Source organism: Columba livia, chromosome 4 (assembly GCF_036013475.1).
Source record: "Columba livia isolate bColLiv1 breed racing homer chromosome 4, bColLiv1.pat.W.v2, whole genome shotgun sequence".
Taxonomy (NCBI): domain Eukaryota; kingdom Metazoa; phylum Chordata; class Aves; order Columbiformes; family Columbidae; genus Columba; species Columba livia.
The window spans coordinates 33,946,336-33,970,556 of record NC_088605.1 but is presented as its reverse complement, the minus strand read 5'-3'; the positions used below and the strand labels follow the sequence as shown (position 1 = coordinate 33,970,556).

Below are 24,221 nucleotides of genomic sequence, written 5' to 3'. Positions count from 1 at the left end.
AGAGGTGGCTGGGCATCTGTGCAGCACTGTCATGCCTGGCTTTTCAGTGCAATACAAGCTGCCTGCCAGCCAGGCACCAGCAGGAGCTTTCCCTGCTCATCCACAATAACACACAACTCCCACCATCACAGGAAAAAAGTGGCAGGGACACAAACCAGGACCAGTATTCAGTCCCCTACTTCATTCCCTACTATCCTGAAGAGCCTAAAACTGAGTCCATTCCTTATTCCAAATCCACTCCCGCAGCCCTTGAGGAGATGCAGTGTATGCTCTGGATGAGGCCAGAGATTAGCAGAAACAGGCAGATATAAACCTATTCAAATAACTGCATCCACACAGAGGGAACAAACTGAAGCAGTAAAGGTGGCTTTAACTCTGGTATGTCCTATCTGCAGCCTTTGCAACACGAATATAATTTTTTTCTCCTGTCACCTTCTATATTTTCTTTCCTTCTGCAAGGAAGGGAAAATGCTGGAGTCTCTTTACCTGGCAGCACAGGTACACCTGAATCCCTTTTCTAGAGTCACTAGGCAAACCTCCACCTTTTCAGCTGAGGAAGTCAGGCAGCCACAGTAAGCTTTCAGCCCTCAGCCCCAGGTTCCTTCCAGGCCAGTTTCACCTCTGCTCCTTTAACTCACTTAAATCCCAGTTTTCCTGTCACTGCCCTCCAAACCAAACTCCCCCTTCCTCTGTCAGAAGCAATTTGTCACAGTCTACTGCTCTTATTCCCTCAGTCTTCAAGCCAGGCAGCCTTTTCCTCTTCAAAGACCGGTCTATAGTGGGCCTGAAAGAACAGCAAACACCGTCATCTTATTTTCAGCTTGCTCTAGCATTCATTGCAGTAGCAATGAATAGTCCCACTCATTCCCTATACTACCCCTGGCACTGAGAAGCATTGAAGCACTCAATTCTAATTTTCTGTTCATGTGCAACGGGAATGGATCTTCAGATCATGTGCTTTTGCCAAATCTCTACTGAGCATCTGCTAACAGATTTTTCAGAGGCACACAATTTTTGTAATGGGAGGTAAAAGTCACATTCCTAACAAAGCTGTGTTTATTCCATCCACCAAGTCCTAACTTTTCTAAACTGCAGATGACCAGAATCTTTAATGGGAACAAAACTATTACATTGTAGAATCATGGCCTCTAGCTTTTGACAAGTAACTTGAAACAGGATCATAAAACAGGAAACGATGAATGGCTCCATTAATCATAGGTACTATCAGTGTATGTTAGCTAGTTTAGAGAGTTTAATAACGCCGTTCTAAACAACATGCTTGAATATTTTGAAGTTTTAAGACAAGGTTTGATTCATTAGTATCACGATATGTTTTATTTTATTTTCTAAACCACATAGTGAAATTTAGCCAAGGATACATCCCAGGAGTGTTGATGCCAAAAGAAATCCTTCATTGACTGAATGGGTTTAGTACTGGCCCCAAATGAAATGTTACTTCAAGGTAATCAGACTAGTTTAAATGTACCTGCAGCAGCCACATTTCTAACACTGCCAAAAGTGCTAGTCAGGGCTCATTGTTCTGTATTGTGGGAGTCACTCAACTAATTCATGGAGCACTAGCACATGAGATGGTATCTGTTTCATGAAAATGTGTAGATCAGTTACATGCTTTGCTGCAGTACCAGCTATTCAACCTCATCAAGTGCAGTGTGAATAACAGAAAGGACAGATAACATAATGGAGCATCACAGAATATTTTCCTTTATGAACCACCCCTCAGTCTACTTAATTATTAAAATTATGTCCTTAGCTTAATCTGTTGTATGTAATATTTTAATGTTATTTTTACAGCAGTAGGATTTTTTTAAATCGGCAACAGTAAGTGCCATTCCCTTAGCAGATATTCTCAATTCCCACACACTTATAGTTTTATAACTACAGTCACGTACCATACAGTGCACTGCAGTATGTAATTTTAAAGGATGCTGTTAATTGCTCATTATAGTCCTCTGCTACATAGAGCACAACTGATTTCAGCTGTATGCCATCCCAAACTCACATGACAAGGAGGGCTATAGGTATGAAAACATGTTAACTGTTGACTTTTCAATAAGTTCTACTTATGCTTTTTTATGATTTTTATATTTAATAGTCGGGCTTACAGCAACATTATTTATAACTTCATTATTTCACAATCATTCCATTCCAAAAATCACATTTTTGAACTTTATTTGCATTAAAAATGCATAAATATTCACATGAAAGAGTAAAACAGATCTGTGTAGTAGATGGATAGAGAAGCAAGCTTCTCCCTTCTTTAAAGCCCAATCACTGAACATTTAAGGGTCCAACATTAAATCAGATCTAACAAATGAAGAGTGACTTAAGTTATCGACATTTCACCCAAACTTTCTGAAGGAAACGGTAGAGGGTTTAAAACCACACTGTAATTGTTTTCAAAAAAGACATTTTTCTTCCTCCAGTAAAGAAATTACTCTAAGTAGTCTTGAAGTTTCCTGAAGTAATGAAATGGCTATCTGTGAAAAGCTGTCAAATTAATAAAATTAATGAACTGAAAACACAATTGCTTTTTCATTTCTTACAGTAGCTGCTGGTGCTGCTTACTAAACACAGCATACAAGAATTTATTAGCCTAAAAAAAAGGAATTTTTTTAATGTAGAAAGCTATTTTAATATCACCACAAAGCTGTCACTTTATAATTGGTCTAGGTGATGTAAATACTTCATCTGAAGGTCAGTAACGTTCAAGGTAGCATTATGTTCTTTCCTACATTTAAATAAAATGAAATCAGAGCACTTCCAATCAAAAAATGAGCTAATTCTGAAAGTCCATGCATAAGCAAGGCATAGTATATAAGAATCAATTTGCTCTTGAAAGGAAATTTCCTTTCAAATAATTAAAAATTAACCAATCTACTTCTTGAGAAACTAACTGTTTTAGAGAATAAGTGCTCTATATCACCACTGATGCATGTCTAGTTGTTTCTTTCTATTCTATACTCTTCTGAAATTCTCACTTTTATTCCTTCAGTGCTGTAATCCTTTTTGTAATCAGTTTTCACGAATGCCCCTAACCCCACTCTGTCTGGCTTTCCTGACACCTTATCCTAATTTCCAAAGACTGATCTCAAATTATTTTTCTCTTCTCCACTTGCTCTAAGTACTATCAATGGCATGAGTTCTGCAGTTCCTAAATAAAGTCCCTTCATCTCAAATCCATGGCTGTGAACATCCATCTACTTTCTGGTATTTTGGCCATAATTTCATCCCATTGTGGCCTATCTCTTGGAAGCCTGCCTCTTACTCAAAATCCTTTTCTTATGCATCACCTCTCTTTCTAAAGAATGGGCACTTGTTGTTCGTAAGACTATTGCTAATGAACGCTATGTATATCTCTTGATCAGGTCAGAATTAACATCCAAACCCAATGTTCTGTAGAAAAACTATTGTAAAAAAAAGAGCAACAATTCTGGAAAATGCTTTTGCACATAAGTTGCAAAATTGTTGAAGGGTCCTGTTTTGTTTGATTTTTAGGCTAATCTAAGCTTTTATTTAGAAATACATTTAAAGTAAATTGTCTCAGAACAGCAACACAAACTATGTGTTTGAAAAAATTATCTGGTCTTTCTATTCACAGAAATTCAACACTGGCATTCAGGTTTTGACTTGCTTAGGAAGTCAGGACAACTTCCCAAAATTTCAAAACAGCTTCTGTAAAGCAAGGTAACAATTTCCCATGCAACTTCACTCAACTCTGTAGCTTTGCCCTATGATTCACCTCAATTTAAATACTGATACAGCAACAGTATCTTGCCTTCAAGCATGTTTTAATGTGTAGCATTAGTCACCTTGAAGAAGCCATGAGACAAACACCAGATTTAAGAGAGATAATCTTTTAAGGTTTCCCCTACTCACTTTTGCTTTATACCTTTTACTTAAAATAATTCTTAGTTTGCTTTGATGGCTCCCATCAAATTTGATCCATTAGTTATATCACAAAAGCAAACAATGCTGGTTCATAGAATTCTTACTGTGGTATGAAGCCTTGGTATTTTAAAACATTCCATCTTATTAAATACATTAGAATACAGATCAGATAAAGAAAATAATACTTCCATCTTTTGCAATTGTCTGCATTTCCATTTCACTCTTCAGCATTCTGGGATGGAAGTAAGCTGTTGCACTGCAGCGATAGCAAATGATAAATTTGGTTTTATGCTTTTGTTGGGGGTGGGGGAAGGGGCAACTGTGGAATTTACACTAAGTTTCCAAGTCTTTCTCAATGGTCTCCCCTCTTTGTCTTTTAATTTTAAACTTCTCTTGATCCTAGGTGAAAGACAGCTGCAGGCAATAGGAAGCAGGCATTCTCAAGAATGACCTCTTCATAAAATGCTCTCTAGTAATCAGGTCAGTGGACTTACTATACATCTGAGCTTTTGGAAAGTGAACTAGTCAGTCAATTGACTAAAAAAAAAGAAAAAAAAAAAGGACAGGCACAAAATATTTACATAAATTGTTTCAGTTAAAAAAAGTCTTTATTTTAAAAAATCTCTTCCCCTTCATAGTGTTACCATATATGTAGCAGGAGTTGGATTTATTATTCCTTCTCTCAGTAAGAAAGGCTGCAATTCTCAAACAAATCACATCCAAGAACAATCCATTTCTAGACACATAGTAGATGTGGTTACACCCTTTGTGGATGTCTAAGGAAATCTATAAGCTGCATCTGTGCCCTAGTGCAGGACTGCTCTGCTCTGTCTTCAGTTTAGTGACATCAGCATAACAAATAGTAGAGTGGGAGATAAGGCCCTACAAACATATCAGCAGTGAATTATTAAGTAGAGCCATGCCACTTTTTATGAAGTGCACAAACTCTGAACAAGCGAAAGCTTCTGAGTATTAAGCAAACCAGAACTGTAGGTTTCAAGAATAAGTATCTGCTCCTTTGTGCCCTTTGTAATTTATATTGAACATCCTGTTGTCTTTCATGGCCTTAGTGCTGGCTGGCAAATACAGTTAATCCTTCTGCTCTATCCAGCATCTTCAGAGACGGGATTATTCGCTTCACTTCAGTAGATTTCAGAAGTGTTAATACTGGATGAAGTTATGATCTAGCTAATGAGCAAAAAAGACACAAACATGTACCTCAGTCATATGCTCCATCACAATTAAGTGGCTGCAGAAGACAGCTATTCTATACCTCATTTCTAGTGAATGTTGGGCAAACTACTTCTAAATACTTGCACTGGGACAGAAGCTGCCCAGGCATGCATAAAACCTTTTCATTTCTATACGCATATAGAACTAAATGCTGTACGTTAGATTCTTCCAAGAAGAAAACCTGCACTTAGTGTAAGTATGCAGCACCAAATACTCTAAGTAAGAAAACTGTGTTTAAACTTGATGGCCTCGAAAGCTTTTGCACAAGAGCAGTGTATCAGCCTCATTTAAATGGCAGCGAATCAATACTTAACTGAATTGAGAGAAAAGAAGTGAGTCATCAGAGCTAATAAACATCTATTTGGATAGTATTAGCAATAAGAAAGAGTCTTACTCCAAATCAAAATATACTGTTTTCTTTAAGACTCCTATAAATTTCTCTGTTTGTCCTCTAGTCAGAGCTCTTTTCTCTATCTTCTAGTCTTAGAAACAGTGAAGAATGCAAACACTTCCTGCTATTTCCTCAGCTGTTATAAAGCAGTGCAGTTCAACTGAGGTCAATGATGCCCCCTCACTCTAGTTTAGAATCCTATCCCTTAGTCATCACACATTTATTAAAAATGTTTCAAACAAAAAAGCCACATGTAAATAGACATTACATGCTACAGAATTTCTTTCACTGAACATAATTCAGGCTTTCAAGTTTTTTAATTTAAGCCTCAAGAGACTACAGAAATGCAAACTACTCCTACACATTAGTAAGTCAGTTACAAGTACCCACTGAATGACATGGCTACACTTAATGTTTTCGGATAAATCACAATTTGTAGTGGTCTGTCAACATTAATGGGGAACAATTTATATCGTCATATTACCACATAGCAAATGGAAGGTGACAGAACTGTTATGATACAGAAGTTCTACCTCTCTGCCTTTAGAATGCAGATACAGCATGTACATGTGGTATTTTTTAATGTTGTCATGTAAGGACTCACTTGTAGAAGCATCACAAAGCAGATGCGTGCTGTTTACTGGCTATAAAATATTTTTTTGGGTTTTGTCATTTCAGACACCACAATTTTGGTTTGTGATAAATACACTTATAACAAGGAACCAGAATTTGTCTTAACATACACAGAGCATGTTCAGTGATTTAATACAAATTCTATATAATTTTCAGGCAAAAGTAGCCAAATTATCACCTTATTATGAAATTCAGGTGAGCTGTATCAAAAATGCTGCAACTATCAACCACTATCATAAAGCAATTTTGTAACCTTTTTCTTTCTCCCCAGGCATCAATAAAGTTTTAGTATAGTTTACAAGAGCAAAATACATTGTACATATCAATGATTACCAAAATCCATGCAAATTTCCTGTGCTGGTTTAAGCTTTTCCCATTACGGAAGCAGTATTTCCATACTGCCACGTACATCTAATGGCTTCCGGAATTCACAACGTGAACACAGCCTGATTCAGAGGCAAAGCATTTTTCTTTGTGTTATCTCAAAGCAACAAAACCTATCACTCTTCTTTCTCCATTACATATATAATTCCACAACTAAGGATTTATATTCTAAAGGAGCAAACAACGCAGTTTTTAACTGAATGCAGTGAGCACAATTGTAGGAATAGGTACTTGAAACATGAACAAGGCTCTTACATTGCTGCACGCCATCAAATTCTGTTCTCTGAAAACCTAGGCATAGCAGCTTATTTTAAGAACTTCACCTGTACTTTTAATATATAAATTCACTCTTCTTAAGAGCTAACCATTATCAGCATATCTACAAAACAGAACCAAGTCTTGAGGACTTCACTGATAGATTATTGATGTTGTCACCTGTTATATAAACATCACCACATATCAGCACTTCCCCTCCCTGCCCCCCCTCAAGCCTTGTTCCAAGACATGGGAGGATGATAAGCCTCTCCCCTCCACAGATCTCAGTCTCTTATTAGTGACAATTTTTGTATTATATATGAGCTGATAAGCTGTTTAAGAAAGTTGCTATGTCAAAAAGCCTCACAATATCTACTAAGCTAGAGGACTCCAAGAATCTTGAGAAGTAGAAAGTCACAGAAAAGCAGTCCTACCTTTGCCAAAATGATACTTTTGAAATTTTTCTTATAAAAAGTTACGCACCACAGGACCGAGTTTGTAATTCATCCACACAGTGGCAAGAAGGTTATCAAAACACTTGCTTCTTTCCCCAAGAATGCTTCGCTAGGTGAACGTAAACCTGAATGATAGCAAACAGCCACACTCCAACACTTCTCGGCTAAATATGTTTAGCAACTATTTGGTTTCAGACTGTTTTGCATGCATGACTCATACACGAAGAGGATGGGCATTAACACCAATAAATCGCTCTGTCTTCAGCCACTACTGTTTGGCTGCTGTAGAATGTTTTGCAAGCCACGGTTCCACACCAGGCAGATTTCCTTCAAGTCCGCCAGCAGGAAGCCGAGCTGGGTGTAGCTGGACAGGGACTCATTGTTTGGAGCTTCCAATGGATGCGGAGCAAGTGAGTCGTTCAGAGGTCAAAGCCGTCACAGAGCCCTGCGAGCTGAGCAGTGCTGCTCTGTCGTGTGTTTGATTCATCTTTGCAGCTCTTGTAGCTGTTTCCAGGCAGACAGACATGGGAAGCGTTTAACACCAAAGAAAGCAGGCAGTGGTTTTATAAGATTCATTTGCTCTGCACTGCTTTTGAAAAGGTGTTCAACAGGAGCCTACAAAATTCTTCCCAAGGGAAAAAAGCTGTAATTTTGAAACGTGAACTAACTTACAGTAGCCACAAGGGACAATATGGAGCACACGCTAACAAACCTTTCACTGTATTTAGACTGCTAAGGCTTCCTTTAAACAAGTCATCTAAAAGGATTTCAGAATAAAATAGCCATATAATTGTAGGTACTGGACTGCACCTCAGGGTACCTGGACCCATTTCTTAATGTCAGAACAAAGAATCAATATGAACTCTGGCAAAGTGTCATTCTGTTAAATATATGAAACAAAATATTCTGCTAGGGAGCAAGAAAAAATGTTTGCCAGGAATTTTGTATTGAACTTTCTCGATTTTTATGTACTTTTGGCAAAAAAAGCCAGGTTACCAGTTTTTTAAGTTAGGTTCTTTATTCAAAAATAACATTCCTTGAAGTTAAGTGCAGCTGTTTTTTTATGGCTCATTAGGCACCTTGGCAATAGTACGAAACCAATTCATGGAGGTCACTAGATTTGGGAAGCAGCTGTTACAGTGGAGGGACCTCCAAATGCTGGAGGAATAGGCTGATAGGTTCCTCATAAAATTCAACAAACACAAAGTCGTGCACCAGGAGCAGAATAACTCCATGCAGCACATATAGCCTGTGGGGGCAGCTCTGTAGAATAGAATCTGGAGCCATGGAGGATATCAAGGTGAATTCAAGTCAGCTGTGTGCCTTTCAAGCAGTGAGGATTACCTGCATATAGGCTACACTAGCAAAAGCATCACCAGCAGGTCAAGAGAAGTGGTCATTTCCCTCATATTGTATCCTGGTGAGACCACATCTGCAATACTCCATGTAATTTTGACCAGCCCCGTACTAGATGGATACTGAAAAACTGGAGTGAGTCCAGCAGAGCCTGGATTACCAGGCTCAGGACATGGAGCACAGAACACATGCAAAAAGGCTGAGGGAGCTGTGGATTTTCAGCTTGAAAAAGAGAAAGCCCAGGGGATCTAACTGCTGTCTTCAAGCACTTAAAGAAGAGCTAGCGAGAACACAAGAGTCAGATTTCTTCCTGAAAAGGCCAGTGAAAGGACAAGGTGCAATAGACACGTTGCAACACAGGGGATTAAGAATGCTGTGCTTGAAAAAGTGAGCTTTGAAAGAGTAGTCAAGCACTGAAATGGGCCCAGCTGTGCAGTCTCCCTCCTTACAGACAGTCAAAGCTGAGCCACACAAAGTCTTCTGCAACCTGATCTAGCTTCAAGATTTGCCATGCTTTATGCAGGAGGCTGGACTACTTGATTTCCAGAGGTACCAGATGACCTAATTTATTTTATGACTGATGTTATTCCCTTCATGGTTTTAGTAAAATATGCTACTACTGTTGAGTGTTGCACCTTTCATTTATTTTAAGACATGAAGTCCAAACAGAATTAAATCTTATTAAATGCACAGGAGGAAACCCATTAAAGTACCATAGTGAAATATTTTTACTGTTGTCCTTACCTCAATTGTAAATGCATGATTGTAAGTATATCAGCAAGTACCCCTGCTTTAGGTGCATAGGGCAGTTTCAATTACAATTCAGCTCTCTTCACAGAGAAAAACCTTTTGAAAAAAATTTCACCAACCATTAAGTGAACTTAACAGATATCTTCTGAAATAATGGAATTTGGGGGGATCAGCAATGAGACATACTAGTAAAAGCTGCAGCTTGGGCCTGCGGCCACATTTTAACTCTTCCATGCATTCTAGCTTTGTGCTTTGGAAATATAGGTGATCATCCTGTCTGAGCTTGGGATCTTCCAGAGCTTCAGCTTTGCATAGCATTACTCCACACATCGAGAGACACACTGCAGTATTTAAGACAAGGGTAGCTCTTTTGCTTTGCATTTAAAAAAAAAAAAGAGCAGGAAGTAGCATAAAATGACCTTGAGGATCTCCCCAGGAAAATGGCAGTGAAAAATAAATAAGCTCGGGAAAAAGAATTAGTTTAGCTGTTCCCTAGAGTGCATCCCAAACAACGGCTTTGTGTGTCACCAGTACAGTAAGAGTGAACGTTGCAGAGATAAGGGAGAATTGCATTTTCTCAGCCTCAGCTTTAGAACACAAATTCCAAGTTTCACCTACAAGAATCTGTACTAGGATCTGTTTATATTGTGTTTACAAAATTTTGATATAAGCAAGCTCATTTTTGGCACAAGCTTAAGTATCCTGTAGATAAGATGGTGATTTTTTTTTTAGAGCAGCTTTTGCATTAGCCAACAAAAACTTCTACAGAGATGTCCATGAAGAAACATGAAGCAAAAGAATCAAACCCCATGATTACAGATCATCTTTTTGATAAATGATTACTGGCCTCTGCCACCATATACAATCCTACCTGGACCAATCTGAGCATTACAAGAGTTTTCGTATTCCAGAAAGGCCATAGAGATGTATCCAGAGAAAATTTAGAAAGATTCCCGTTCTACCCTCTAAAGAGTACACAAACACATTTGCCACACTTATACATTGGCCAAGAGCTTTTGAGACTCATGTTCAACAGCTGCAGCTAATTTATTACCTGCTAAAGCTACCATACCTTGTAAAGACCTCACAGTGCAAGTATTAACACAGAAGGGCAAATGGCCAGGAATATAACTGTCTCAGTCGGCTTTTTACTATATACTTTCACTGGGCATTTGTGATGAAAGGAGCTTGGTTGATTCTTGACAGTGACTGTTTTCTCAATTTATTAATATAAGTAGCAAAAACCTCTCCAAAATACAAACCACCCAGAAATCAGTAGCTAAAACAGATGCAAGACTTCAATTCAGGCAAAACATGACTAAAACTAAAGTTGTTTTCTTCATTTAAGTAAACACATCTAAGGCACTTATTAATTATTAAGCTAATTTTGTCCAGCTTTAAAAAAAAGAACATTATGCCTGTTTTTAATGGGAGAAAAAAAAAACCAAACACAACATTTTTTCCATCTACTAAAACAATGCTTCAGTTAAGATGAAGGGAAGACTAAACATGTCACAGATTATCACATACATTTGAAAGCAACAGAGGCAGAAATAGATAGTTTAACTATTTTTCATTTTTCTCAGTAGAAGTGTCAAATGTTTTAACTCAGCTCTTACCCCCACCAGGTGGAATCCATTTGCTCATCAACATCTGACCTTATTTGTGGTTTGGTGTTGTTTTTTGTTTGGTTGGGGTTTTTTTTGTTTTGTTTTTGTAATGGTACTTATTTACTGCCATATGTTCAGACTTAACATTTGTTCACTTGTAACTAAGGTTCTCTCTTTCCTAAGGGAAAGAAAAGTTAACATCCACGGGCCATCCCTGTCTTCTCGACATCTCTATTTTTACATATGTACCTAGCTATCTGAAAATTGGTTGAAGAGCCAACTGTTCCAAGGCACTACACTCCTAGATGTAAAAGTTATACACACCTGTATTACTTTGCTTCTTATGACTTAAGGGTTACTTAAGTACCTTCCTAGGATTTTCAAAAGCTTGTGAACATTGATAGGAATGGCAGCTAGAAGGACAGGCACCTTTTGAATATCCCTTGTGTGGCTATTTGCATCTTTAGCTAATTACGAATCTTGAAATAGTAGTCCCTATGTATTTATAGCCTACAGAATAAACCTTTGTGAAACCTCAAATATATCACAGGGGACTATCAGTAATTCTCCAAAGTTTTGTTCTGTTCTTGGGCTGTCTTCTGAATTGGTCTCTCTTACAAGCACAAAAACATACTTGACACATGTACACAGATACACGTGCAGGAAGCATCAGCTGTCAATCATTCCCCACACAAAGACCTGGATCTCCGAAGTGCAGAGACTGTCTTTCTGATTCCCCAATCCTAGCCCAAGGGGAACAGCACTGTGACTGCCCCTTGCTGTAATTGTATCAGCCAGAGATGGGAGAACCACATACCTTTGCTAGGTCTCACTTGCAACCACATCACATGCTTTTTGTTTTTCTCCTCCAGTCCTTACCAAGGCCTTGAGAAGTAAGTTTATCCAGCATCCTACAATTCTGCTGAATGTACTTTGAGATCCGTTGTTGTTACTCAATCTGGAGCTGCTTTCCCCATCAAAAAATAAAAGCTACTATTTCAGTAAGCAATTTACATGCTCAAAAGAAAGGCAATATACAGAGCCAGAGCATATTTTACACCATTCTTTCCAGCTTGTTCCTAGTATTACTATGTGTTGCCACTACCATCTCACAATTTGTTTCACAGTAACAAATCTTTTGTCTGTGCTGTATGTTTTTGTGTTTGTTGTTGTTGTAAACAGAGCACACTTTTCCCACCTAACACACAACCCAGCCATGTTTTCTGATCCGCTTTCATTAAGGGATATAACAGAGCGGACAGTGTTATCACCCTTCATCATGTTTTCACACAGTTGAGTCAAATAGGGTGCTGATGGAGAATTAAGATTAGCAAAAATCTCATCTTAATAAAAAATAATGTTTGGAACCTCCTTGCACCAGTACAAGGTACACATAGGTACTGTATTTATTAACTAACCAGATGTAGGTCTGTCATTCCGCAATGCAAAATATGAAATAATATGTCAGTATATATCAAACATGTAATTTTACCAGGATTATCAGATCATAATACAAGACTATAAGCAAAGCACCTCCTATTTTGCATTTTTCACAATTCCTCAGTCACTGCCAGCATGATTAGTTCTACTACCCAGGAAAGAAAACTTTTTTCCTATTTTCAGTCTTTTTAGATCTAGATCTCAGCACCTAATTAAAAACAAGAAAAAAATCAGGCAGGCTTTTTAGAAAGGCCTTGTGCTATGCAATTATCTTTTTAATGGAAAATTTTCAGCAGGGATCCCTTGTCCTTGGACTAGTCCTGCGAGTACTACAAATGCCTACTAATACCATGCGTGTCTAATTAGATGACTGTGGGTTCTATTCAGAAACATCCCCAGCCCTCATATGTGCAAATCGCTTTTTGTATGTAAACAATTGTTTCATGAGATTCATTAAACTCTTTCATTAAAATCTTTTCACTCTGCATGTAATAAGCTGAAATGTTCAGATCATACTTGAGAAAGATATATCAGAAAGTCCCAGTTGCGCACAATTTTAAAAGTACACAAAAGAAAAAGCAGGGGAGCACGTTTTGAACTTTTACTTTCTCAGGAAAGAAGTCAATGCAGACGAAGGCCACATGACACCAGAAGCAAGATTAGTGGCCATGCTAAGATATGTACACTTATTATTTTATAATTTGCTTTCTTTCTCAGAATACTTAGTCACAGAAAAGGTATTAAATTCCGAGTAATACAAAAACTCTACAGTGTCACCTTACTGTCTCAAATAATGGAATAATATACAACTATTGCAGCCTTTTCCAGACATTTTTGCTTCACAGCATACAATCACTTGACCAGATATTTTCCATAAGCAGTGCAATGCTTTCTGCCACACCAGTTGTGAGCTGAAGGGACGGCAGCAAGACTCTGCTCCTCCTTAATGCAGACTAAAGCATGCATGGCTTGGGCAGCACCGCACCAGGCAGATTATCTCCTCTCAAAGGCATGGCAGCCTCAGCTGCTCTTAGTGCTCTGACTATGGTCGTCTTCGCTGAACATCCACCCTTCCCTAATAGGATCAGAAGGCCAAGAGGGTACTTGAGAGCTGGATAATAGAAAAGCCTGAAGCAAGTTTCCTTTGCTGTCTTAAGGCAGATGAGGCTGTTACACATCTTATAAGCCATATCTGAAGGATGCAAAGGTCCCAAAATAAACTTTGATTTCCATGGGTCCTCCAATAAGGACACTCAAGGTATTATTGTACTAATATTACGTTGCATTGCTATGTTAGGTTGTGATACCACAGTATTACAGTAACACCACAGTACTGAGGCTGCATCTGCTCTGAAGCACCAGAGTACGATCCTGGGCTTTGCACATCCTCCTTTAGGCATCTTGTGGTCCCACTGCAGCTGCCAATTGTTTGGGTACAATACGTGGAATTTGCACACAGAATAACAAGGCCAAAGTTGAGCTTTGCTCCTGAAGTGGTAAAGAGAATTAGCAGCCTAAGAACTGCCTACTTGTCAATTCTAGCCTGATTAAAAAAGCTTAAAGTCAAATAATTATTCCATATGACAACAGCTTGCTCATATGAGACAACCTGCATGAAGCTGAGAAATTTAGAAAGTCAAAGTGAAAAAGAACTACTGCCTTCAGATTATTTTTTTTCTATTAACCACTGTGTTGATATATTCTCTGTTACAGACACTGCTACGGCGTATTTAGTAGACAAGGATACTGTGCATACTGTGGAGGAATTCAGTTTTCTGATTCAAATACCTGAAGTTGCAATACTGGCTAATATCAGACCTGTAGCAGGTTTCCACTCCTAGCTTTCTCACTTAAAAATATTAGGGCTCTGACTCAAAGTCCTTAATATATGCTTAGAAAATCTGTGGTCTTCCGTGAGATATAAGCATGTTTTTCTGTATAAGGATGAGATTATTCCCAAGCTAAAAGTAAGCATGCACTGTAGAAATCTATTAGATTTAGGGCTAAGGAAAACCCTCTTGTTAAAGAGATTTCTAGCACTTATTTTGCATATTAAAACGCAGAAATTTTCTTCTTGCACACAGTTAACTGAGTGAAGTTAGCTTATCTTAAAAGCAGCCTAAACAATTTTTTGGCTACTGTAGGAACTGGAAAATCAGCTTTAATTCTGCACTTTTGCAATGGAACAAGTTCAGGGATATTTTTATACTTTCTGCTTCATCAAGCATTTTCTGTACACTATTTCTTTTACTTAACTCATTCCAAAAATGTCCACTCCAAATATTTTTTCCATATCTAGCCACAAGATGTTGTTTCTCTTCTAAGAATAAACAATATTTCGGTTTACAAAAATGTCAGTCAAACTTCTTGACGTGAACATATCTTTATATAGTAAAAGCATCCAAAGCCTTCTTGTCTGGTATGTGGTTACAAAGGGGCAGCCCTATTAGGTGGGAACCTATAAAGTCAGATTTCCCTACATACCTAATTGGTCATACTTACAGAAATTCCCAGTAGAAACCAGAAGACTATTTTTTCTTTACCTTATTTTTTTTTCCCCCTCCCTGTTTGCATTAAATGAACACTCATTTATATCTTTGACCTCAAATATACTGAATATGGTTGCTTATGTAAAAGAATCCTGTTGATATCATATTAAATCTGCATTTCCAGCTGGAGTCAGAGGATTCAGCCATCAGAATATTAAAAGTTGTGTCATCACATGAGGTGGGGGGAGGGAGCTTGCAAATTAGCTGTCAAGTTGAATAAAAAGAATAATAATTTAAGAAGCTGGCAGTTACTGTTTGATACTGCATTACTGATCATGCTTTATGGTAAAGATTAAATTATGTTAATATTGAAAAACTGTTTGCATTTCTGCAAAATAGAAGCAATTACAAAACCTGAAACAAGCCTGATGCACCTCTGAATTCAGAAGTGCGTGACAATCTTCCTCTGACAGTAATAAAAGTGTTATGCATTAAAAAGTTAGCAATTTATTTTAATACTATTAAACGTTTAGCACAGCCTAATACATGGTTTCTGCAGCCAGATACCATGCATACTGTAAGCTATTTATGTGTTTATAGTTATTCTCTGCTGACAACAAAATACTACTACTAGTTTTAGAAATGAAGCATTTAACATACACAAGAAAATTAAGGAAAACTATACCAAATACTATGTAGACTCTTTTATTAGTATTTTTTTTCCCCAAAGGCTCTCAAATGCAAACCCCTTTGCTAATGGTTTGCATGGTTCTGCTTCACTTCTGTCTTTATAAAGTACATCAAAGGTTGTATTTATGGTAATAGGAAAAGAAGACAGCAGATGTAGGTGAGGGTGCCTGACTCATTTGAAGAGTTGACAAAAAAAAAAAATAATCATTTTTTCAGACCCTCCCCCCACCTTATTTCACACACAAAGTATCTGCAATACCAAGAAATTCGCAACATCAATGACAAGATGGCAAAACTGCAGAGCTGAACAGGGATGGCTTGCTAAGGATTAATATTAACTGCCTTTGATGAATTCCAAATGTTAGATTTTTTTTTTTTTATATATATTCACTTTTATCCAGCCTTTTAATTTGTCCTTCCTATCTTAGATATAAGAATTGTTCATTATACATTTAAATGGCATGCTCTATAGACACTTAACTATATGTTGACTGCTATTTCAAATTGAAAAAAATGTTAGTAGTTTACATTTCATGAGGTGAGCAGACCCCTCCCTCCCCCGTTTACCCTAGGTTAAGTAACAACACTTATAAAATATAGATGATGGAAAACTCAAGCCCTTGAGAGAACAAGAGGATGGCATCATGTGCTGCATATAGTATTTGTTGGAACAATGCACATAAACACAGCTCATTCTGCATAATTAGTATTTTTGTATTGCATACAAATATTCCACTAGCTGCTCAAATAAGATAAATCAAAGCAAAAAAGATTGTTTGTTTTAAAAAAGGAAAACAAATACTTATCTATAAAGTTAAGAATGGGATAATTTCTTGTGTGTCAGCTTTTAAATTATGAGGGAGGTGGCTTGAGCTATTATATGTCTTCTTTTGGTACTGCTTTCTATAACTGATCGATGTCAAGAATATGAGATATGCTTCTGAGAGAAACCACGGCGAACAAATACACAGACCACTGAAAAACTTGTGCTGAATAAAATCAAATTCAGAACACAACAGCCAACAAGAGTAAACAGACAAATATTTGACTAAACTTTTAGTAACAGTAACAGAGATACAGTGCTGTCTGTTAATGAGACAGCATGCACAAGTAAATTCTCTTTAACAAGACATGCACGTGTGAGTGTGAACAGCTGCTACCCAACTTCTTGCAGAATTCCCAGGGAAGCCAAACACCTAAGTACAGAAACAACAGAACTGGGATACAATCTTCGGACTGAGATTCCACGTCACTTGTACTCCTGAGTTTAGTGTATCCAGCTAAATGTATGTTTGTAACATACAATTGCCATGGCACAGAAACCTCAAGCTGGTGTCACTCCAAACTACCAGGCTCCTAAAGCATACTACAGCACTAAAGATAATACTAAGAGTAGGATAGCTCCAACATTGTACCCAAACATACCTTACTAGCTGAGGTATGGTGCCATGTTTACACATTGTCTGTTTGTGTTCATGTAGATGAATTCACATTGCACGGATACTTTTCTTCTACAGGCCGTTAAGGAATTTCTGAAATTTTAAGCTCGCTGTACCACGTAGGTTCCGTATAGAATGCAGCAGATGCTGGATTTCTATAACGAAATAAATTATGGAAGCACTGACTTGGACCCTGGCTCTGTAACATTTTGGAAGCAGTTTGGACTGTCATATGGGGAAGAATACCTCTGTACTCCAAACAGTCAGAGGAGCCTAAGAGGAAAAAAGCATGCAAATGCACTACAGCTAAATTGTAGAGCTCCTTCTTCTCTTTATTTACATTTTTTGTTAAGGCTAAAAATGCAGATGTTCAATGTCTAGATGAGTTATTTACTAAGACCATAGAATCAAAGGCCAAGTTATGAGCTTGGACAAGTGTTTTTGAAACAAAATCCCCAGCTCACCCATGTTCTTGCACTGCATGACTTTTTGAAGCCAGGGAAAATGATGCATCTCCCTCCATACAGAGCAAACACCTAAATGTGTAGGAGTGTAAACAAACTCTATTGGATGATTCCATGGATTGATAACGAGATTTCACCTTAGGGTTTTGAATTTGGTCTCCTTAAAAAGCACAAATGAAACTAGGTTGTATTTAACAACTATATGCAATATTCCTTGTAGTTAACTATTTGACTACAGCATCTACCTGCACCCTTCAACTCTAAGTATCTAAAACATTCATAAACATTTCCCAAGGGAAATGTGCATCTAAGTAGTATAATAAATCTATACAGAGCATGCCAATACCAGACTCACCTGAAAGATCAAGAGTACGGTCATGATTTACACATTACAGGATACACGGTATTTTTATTCAGAAGATAAAGCCACATGTAGCATAGTATTGGAGAAAAGAAACAAAACTTCCTGTTGCCTTAAGGAAATCTCTGGATACAATTATGAACTTTAATTGAGCTTTTAACACTTTTACAGCACAGAATGAGTTAACATGTCACATATCTTCCAGACCACAGACAACACACAATTGCTAACACTTGACAGTTCCAACTCAGATGAGAACAATTGAATCTCATGGGACAATTAAACTCAGGATTAACATTTCTTCTGCCTCTAAACTGTTGAGAAACAAAAGTGGTGAAAAATGACCAAGTAATAGGTCATCTAGTGAAGCAGTGAAAAGAGTAACTGAGAATTGCTTTCAGTTGCTTTTTTGTAGGAAAAAAATCTCAGGGAGAGGAGGAGGACCAAAAAGTTTGCTAAAGAGTGAAAGAAATCACACATCGGAAAAGCCAGATTGTTACAAAAGGGGGGGTACCACACATCAAGACTTAGATAAGACAGAAAGAAGACTGGGGAAAGAAATGATGATACTATCCATATGATTCACAAAAGTATCTCAGAACCGAACTTGTAAAAAGACCATTTCAAGCAGTTTTAAAATTTTACAATGTCAGCCATTTCACATGAAAAACAGAAACAAAAAGATAATGTACCTCTCCAGAGCTGTTCCTATTGTTTAAGTTATGAACAAAACTACGACAGATACAGGCCTCAATTTTTAACATCAAAGTTGCTCTATTCCCCAAATTTGAAGCAACGTCCTTTTGAGATGACCAGGAAGTTACACCACAAAAGACATTTCAGCTGAACTGTCTTGCCAGAATCAAGTCGTACTAGAATATGTAGCATATTCTACCTCCATTCTCTGTTGGACTCTGAGGGAAATATAGTTAACAAAGATGAGGAGAAAGCTGAGGTACTTAATACCTACTTTGCCTCAGTTTTTACCAGTAAGACAGGTGGCCCTCAGGACAATTCATCTCTGGAGGTGGTTGACAGAGATAGGAAGCCAAATAGGCCCCTTGTATTCCAGGAGGAAATAGTTGGTGATTTACTGAGCCATCTGGATCCTCACAAGCCTATGGGACCAGATGGGATCCATCCTAGGGTGATGAGGGAGCTAGCAGAAGAACTTGCCAAGCCGCTCTCCATCATCTTCCAACAGTCCTGGCTCACTGGGGAGGTCCCATATGATTGGAAATTGGCCAATGTTACCCCAGTCCACAAAAAGGGCTGCAGAGCTGACCCTGGCAACTACAGGCCTGTCAGCCTGACCTCGGTGCCTGGCAGGGTTATGGAGCAGATCATCCTGAATGGAATCACACAGCACCTTCAGGATGGACAAGGGATCAGACCCAGCCAGCATGGGTTTAGGAGGGGCAGGTCCTGTCTGGCCAACCTGATCTCCTTTTATGATCAGGTGACTCACCTGGTGGATGAGGGGAAAGCCGTGGATGTGGTCTATCTGGACTTCAGCAAGGCCTTTGACACTGTCTCCCATAATATACTCTTGCAAAAGCTGGTAGCCCATGGCTTGGACAAGTGTACTCTACGCTGGGTTAAGAACCGGCTGGAGGGCTGGGCCCAGAGAGTGCTGGTGAATGGGGCTGCATCTAGCTGGCGGCCAGTCACCAGTGGTGTTCCCTAGGGGTCAGTGTTGGGTCCAGTCCTGTTTAACATCTTTATTGACGATTTAGATGAGGGGATTGAGACCATCATCAGCAAATTTGCTGATGACACCGAGTTGGGAGGGAGTGTCGACCTGCTGGAAGGCAGGAAGGCTCTGCAGAGGGATCTGGATAGACTGGAAAAATGGGCTGATTCCAATGGGATGAAGTTCAATAAGGCCAAGTGCCGGGTGCTGCACTTTGGTCACAACAACCCCCTGCAGCGCTACAGGCTGGGCGCAGAGTGGCTGGAGAGCAGTCAGACAGAAAGGGACCTGGGGGTACTAATTGACAGGAAGCTCAACATGAGCCAACAGTGTGCCCAGGTGGCCAAGAAGGCCAACGGTATCCTGTCCTGTATCAAAAACAGCGTGGTCAGCAGGACAAGGGAAGTGATCCTTCCCCTGTACTCTGCATTGGTGAGGCCACACCTGGAGTATTGTGTTCAGTTCTGGGCCCCTCAGTTCAGGAAAGACATTGAAGTGCTGGAGCGGGTCCAGAGAAGAGCAACACGACTGGTGAAGGGACTTGAACATAAGACCTATGGGGAGAGGCTGAGGGAGCTGGGGTTGTTTAGTCTAGAGAAGAGGAGGCTTAGAGGTGACCTCATCACTCTCTATAACTGCCTGAAGGGAAGTTATAGCCAGGTGGGGATTGGTCTCTTCTCCCAGGCAGTTAGCAACAGGAAAAGGGGGCATGGGCTTAAACTCTGCCAGGGGAAATTTAGGCTGGATATTAGAAAGAAATTCTTTACAGAGAGAGTGGTCAGGCATTGGAATGGCCTGCCCAGGGAGGTAGTGGACTCACCATCCCTGGAGATTTTTAAACTGAGATTGGACATGGCACTTAGTGCCATGATGTAGTAAACGGACTAGAGTTGGACCAAGGGCTGGACTCGATGATCTCTGAGGTCTTTTCCAACACCCACTTGATTCTGTGATTCTGTGATATGATTGCCTCTATTCCATTAATCACTTGAAAGGACTGTCTGATCATCTCAATTTATATGTGACTTGCCAATAAAGGGTATTTTGTACAGTAGCAAATGGCAATGCACAGTTTACTTGGACATTCAAAGTGTAATAAGTCACTTTACTCTTCAGCTTCAATTTCTTTTTGTGTTTGGGAACATAATGCCTCTGCGACTATGCAGGATTACAAACTGCACTCGTTTCTTATCGACTAGTTCACTGTGCAGCTCAAAGCATGTCAAGGTCGTATTTTTATGCCAAGCCATAGCTATAGCCCTGAAGGTAGCATGCAGTGCTTCATTAGCCACATTGAGTTGTACAGAATATTGCCAATACCTAGTTGAAGAAACTGCTTTAAAACAATGCAGTATCTGAGAGAACCTTTCTGGAATACACAGGAACTGAGGAAAAAAATAATTTAAAATGTTATGGTTTGACTACACCAAATATTTTGTCCAATAATTTCTTTCATAACCAAAACATATATCCTTACCAGTTGTAATAGTCGGGTATGATTTTGGGACAGCCTTGACCCAGCCCATAGATGAGTATACCCTGCTACATACAATAACGTGCCTTCACTGTTTTTAGGTAATTGTATGTGAAAGTAACCGATAAAATTTGCATAGACACAAAGAAAAGTCATATGTAAATTCTGTACTTGGGTAAACATGAGGACCAGCATGCCACAAGTTAGGTATGCAATGAGTATCACATACATGAAATGGTGCATATAATTATAGGCCATGTTTGCAAATGCATCCTCAACAAACATTCTGTATGCTTCTGTGCTCCCTATCTACTCACCAGGATCTCAAGTGCTGGTCTTTGCAGAACACTAAGCACCAGTGTCTTTATATTCACTGGCCCAGCTGTCATGAGTTTTGCCTTCCAGCTATCATTCTCTGATGCTCATCAGTCACGCTTATTCCAATTCAGTCTACAGAGTGTGAGTGGTTCAGCTGCTGTCTTCAGTGTCGAGTTTTTAAGTAGCAGCTGTCGGGTAGTGATGATATTAAGTCTATATTTCTAACAAAAAAGACATTCTTGCAGAAAAAATTGACAAGTCTCCTTTCGGTTTTACAGAGGCCTTAGTTCTCATATTTTTCTGGTTCTAAGGCTGCAATGTCAGAAACTTTAACACAGACTTTAACACATAGAAGAGAGAAAATATGTTCACAAATGTGGAAAAGGTAATTTCCTCTTAATTTTACTCAGCCATTTCTTTGACAGACTGCAGTTCCAGTTTGTGTTTGTGTGGTGTTTTTGTTTGTTTGTTTGGTTGTTTGGTTGGTTTGTTTTGTTTTTAATGAGGAAACAACACTTATTATCTACTAAAGGATACTTTCATAATAACAACAGTCTCAGTGTTATTTATCTCTACATGATTCTACTTAAAAGTATTTTTTGGACAGTATTTTGTATGTTTTTTCTCCTTGGTAAAAACTGTAGATTTTTCACATAAATTCTCTTTAAAGATCAATGCAAATTAAAGCTGACTTACAGGATGCCATAAAGTATGTGTATATGGTCTGTAACTAAGATTTCCTCAGAATTACTGTCCTGAACAGCAATCTCAAGTTTGCTATTAAAATAATGTTTCAATTGAAAGGTTAATTAGAAATGAACTGTTTCTAAAACTACTGAGAGAACTGGAGGCCTCATAACCAAACGTTCACAAGAAGGAATTAGGAAATCAGTAACATACATAATTGACACAGAAAATCTCTCATCAGATTCCCTTTGGCAAACATGAAAGGGCAGGGAATCTGGTTATATATAGCACTAGGCAGACAACAACTTCAAAGGAGTAGCTTCCAGATGCACACAAGAAATTTGAGGCATCTCGTAATAGGTCCTTCATCCCAAAACTGAAGATAGTAGATAACCATAGAAAACTTCAAATTTCTATGCCTGTCTTGCCAGGTCCAGAGTAGCCCAGTAAATAAAATTCTTGCCATTACTAGTAAAAAGCAACAGGTTTTGCACTGACCTGTTTCAACTGAACTTAAACCACTGACAGAGTAACAATACATTTCTGTTTCTGCACACATATTCAAGTTTTGGCTATAAAAGTACAGTACATAACACCAGGAGCCATGAAATATTTGCCTTGGCTTGGAGGAGGTGTGAAGCTTCTGAGTACCTGCTGTTTTGTATTACCCAAATACTATCCCCAAATATAAAGAAAATTTCCACACACAAATCTCTACCACGACAACCGGCACTCATGCAGCTTCTGTACTTTCCTAGTTTGTCTCCCAGACAAACTCCCAACCCCTGTTTTGAGTGGCGTCACCACTAAGTTACAAAGCATGCATTTGCTGTATCTCAGGTAGAGTTTGCCAAGTAGAATAATATTTGTATAAAACTTAAGAAAAACATTCCCATCCTGTGAGGGAACACTTTTTGGAAATACCTTTCTTTCAACAGCCACAAAAAATTTCCCACACCCATTATTTTTTTAGCAATTACCTTATTTGTCTGGGTTTAGTTCTGAGGAGGTCTTAATGTCCAAAGCCTGGTGTACTAGAAGAAAGTTAATACAATTAAGCACTCAGGAATCAGACACAACAGGATGAAAAGCGCTACAGCAAAAACCTGGGTTGGGGTTTCTTGAGCATCTGCGAACACCTAGTGAACATAAACATCCTCAGTGATGTAACAGTGCTAAGCACTTTTATTCTGACTTGCTTACAATCACCTGTGTGCTAATATTATGCCTGTCCTTGTGCTAAATCAAGTTACCAGATTGCATGTGTTTGAGGAATATGGATGCAAACAGCCAGGCTGCTATCATAAACAGATCGCACAAAGCATTTACTCAGTGAGAAAACATGTATGGGTTTGTACGCATTGGTCCATGCAAAGATAGCACTTACAGTGCCCTTATTAAATATGGAAAACTGAAGTTTCCTCTCACTTGTTACTTAAATGCTGAACAGGGCTGCTGTTGGAATCACCAGCACTAATCAGTGTGGGTTGTTGACAAACATAGATGTTATCCAGAGAAGATCTTAACAGCTAGCACTTCGGTGTCTTTCATATGTGGATCTTCTAGTTTTCAAACTCATCACTTCACTAGCAGGGACGAAATTACCCCATTACCTTTCGAAGGATGACTGAGAGATTGAAACTGAAATGCCATCAGCATGCTGCACTCGCAGCCATCAGTCCACTCTCAAATAGCTTTTTCCTTTTACTGCTCCTCAACAATTTTACAGGGACAGAAACAACTGCCTTCTATAGCTTCAGTAGTACAGTAAGCACTATTGGAAAAATATAGTCAGAAAATAGTTGCTCTAATTTCCATCAAATTCCATTTACATTTAAAGATTTGAAGGGGATACCACAGGCTAGAAATGCTTAATTGCATCATTAGTTTGCAAAGATAATTTAGTTGGTGTTTGGACACTAAGCACAGAAGCAGTGCTTCTTGGGTTTTGGAAAAGGTCAGCCCTATTTTTGAAATTTCTTTTTAAAATGAAGTCAGATTGGCCTATGGTCATTGCTCGCTGATATGAATCTAGAGATACTATTCTAGAACTGATACTAAACACAAAAAATTGATTGTAATTTTTCCTTCTGAAATTTTGTAACATAGGTAAAGCTTTGGCATCCATCTAGAGAATGACATACAGCTCAGGCCACTGCTGGCTGAAGCATTTCCTCCATTCAGCTTATC

The 24,221-nt window shown here is 38.6% G+C and overlaps 1 protein-coding gene across 50 annotated transcripts in view; it reads right to left on the bottom strand.

Annotated features, from left to right (window-relative positions):
* SORBS2 (sorbin and SH3 domain containing 2) overlaps positions 1-24,221 on the bottom strand; it is a 224,502-nt gene that overhangs the window by 91,545 nt on the left and 108,736 nt on the right. For 2 of the 50 annotated variants that reach the window (XM_065061129.1, XM_065061144.1), the window contains exon 1: positions 7,289-9,756. The exons of the other annotated variants lie outside the window; for them this stretch is intronic. The gene's annotated coding sequence lies outside the window, so the exon portion shown is untranslated. Of the gene's footprint in view, positions 1-7,288; positions 9,757-24,221 lie in introns of those variants that run through there. 50 annotated transcript variants of the gene reach the window in all.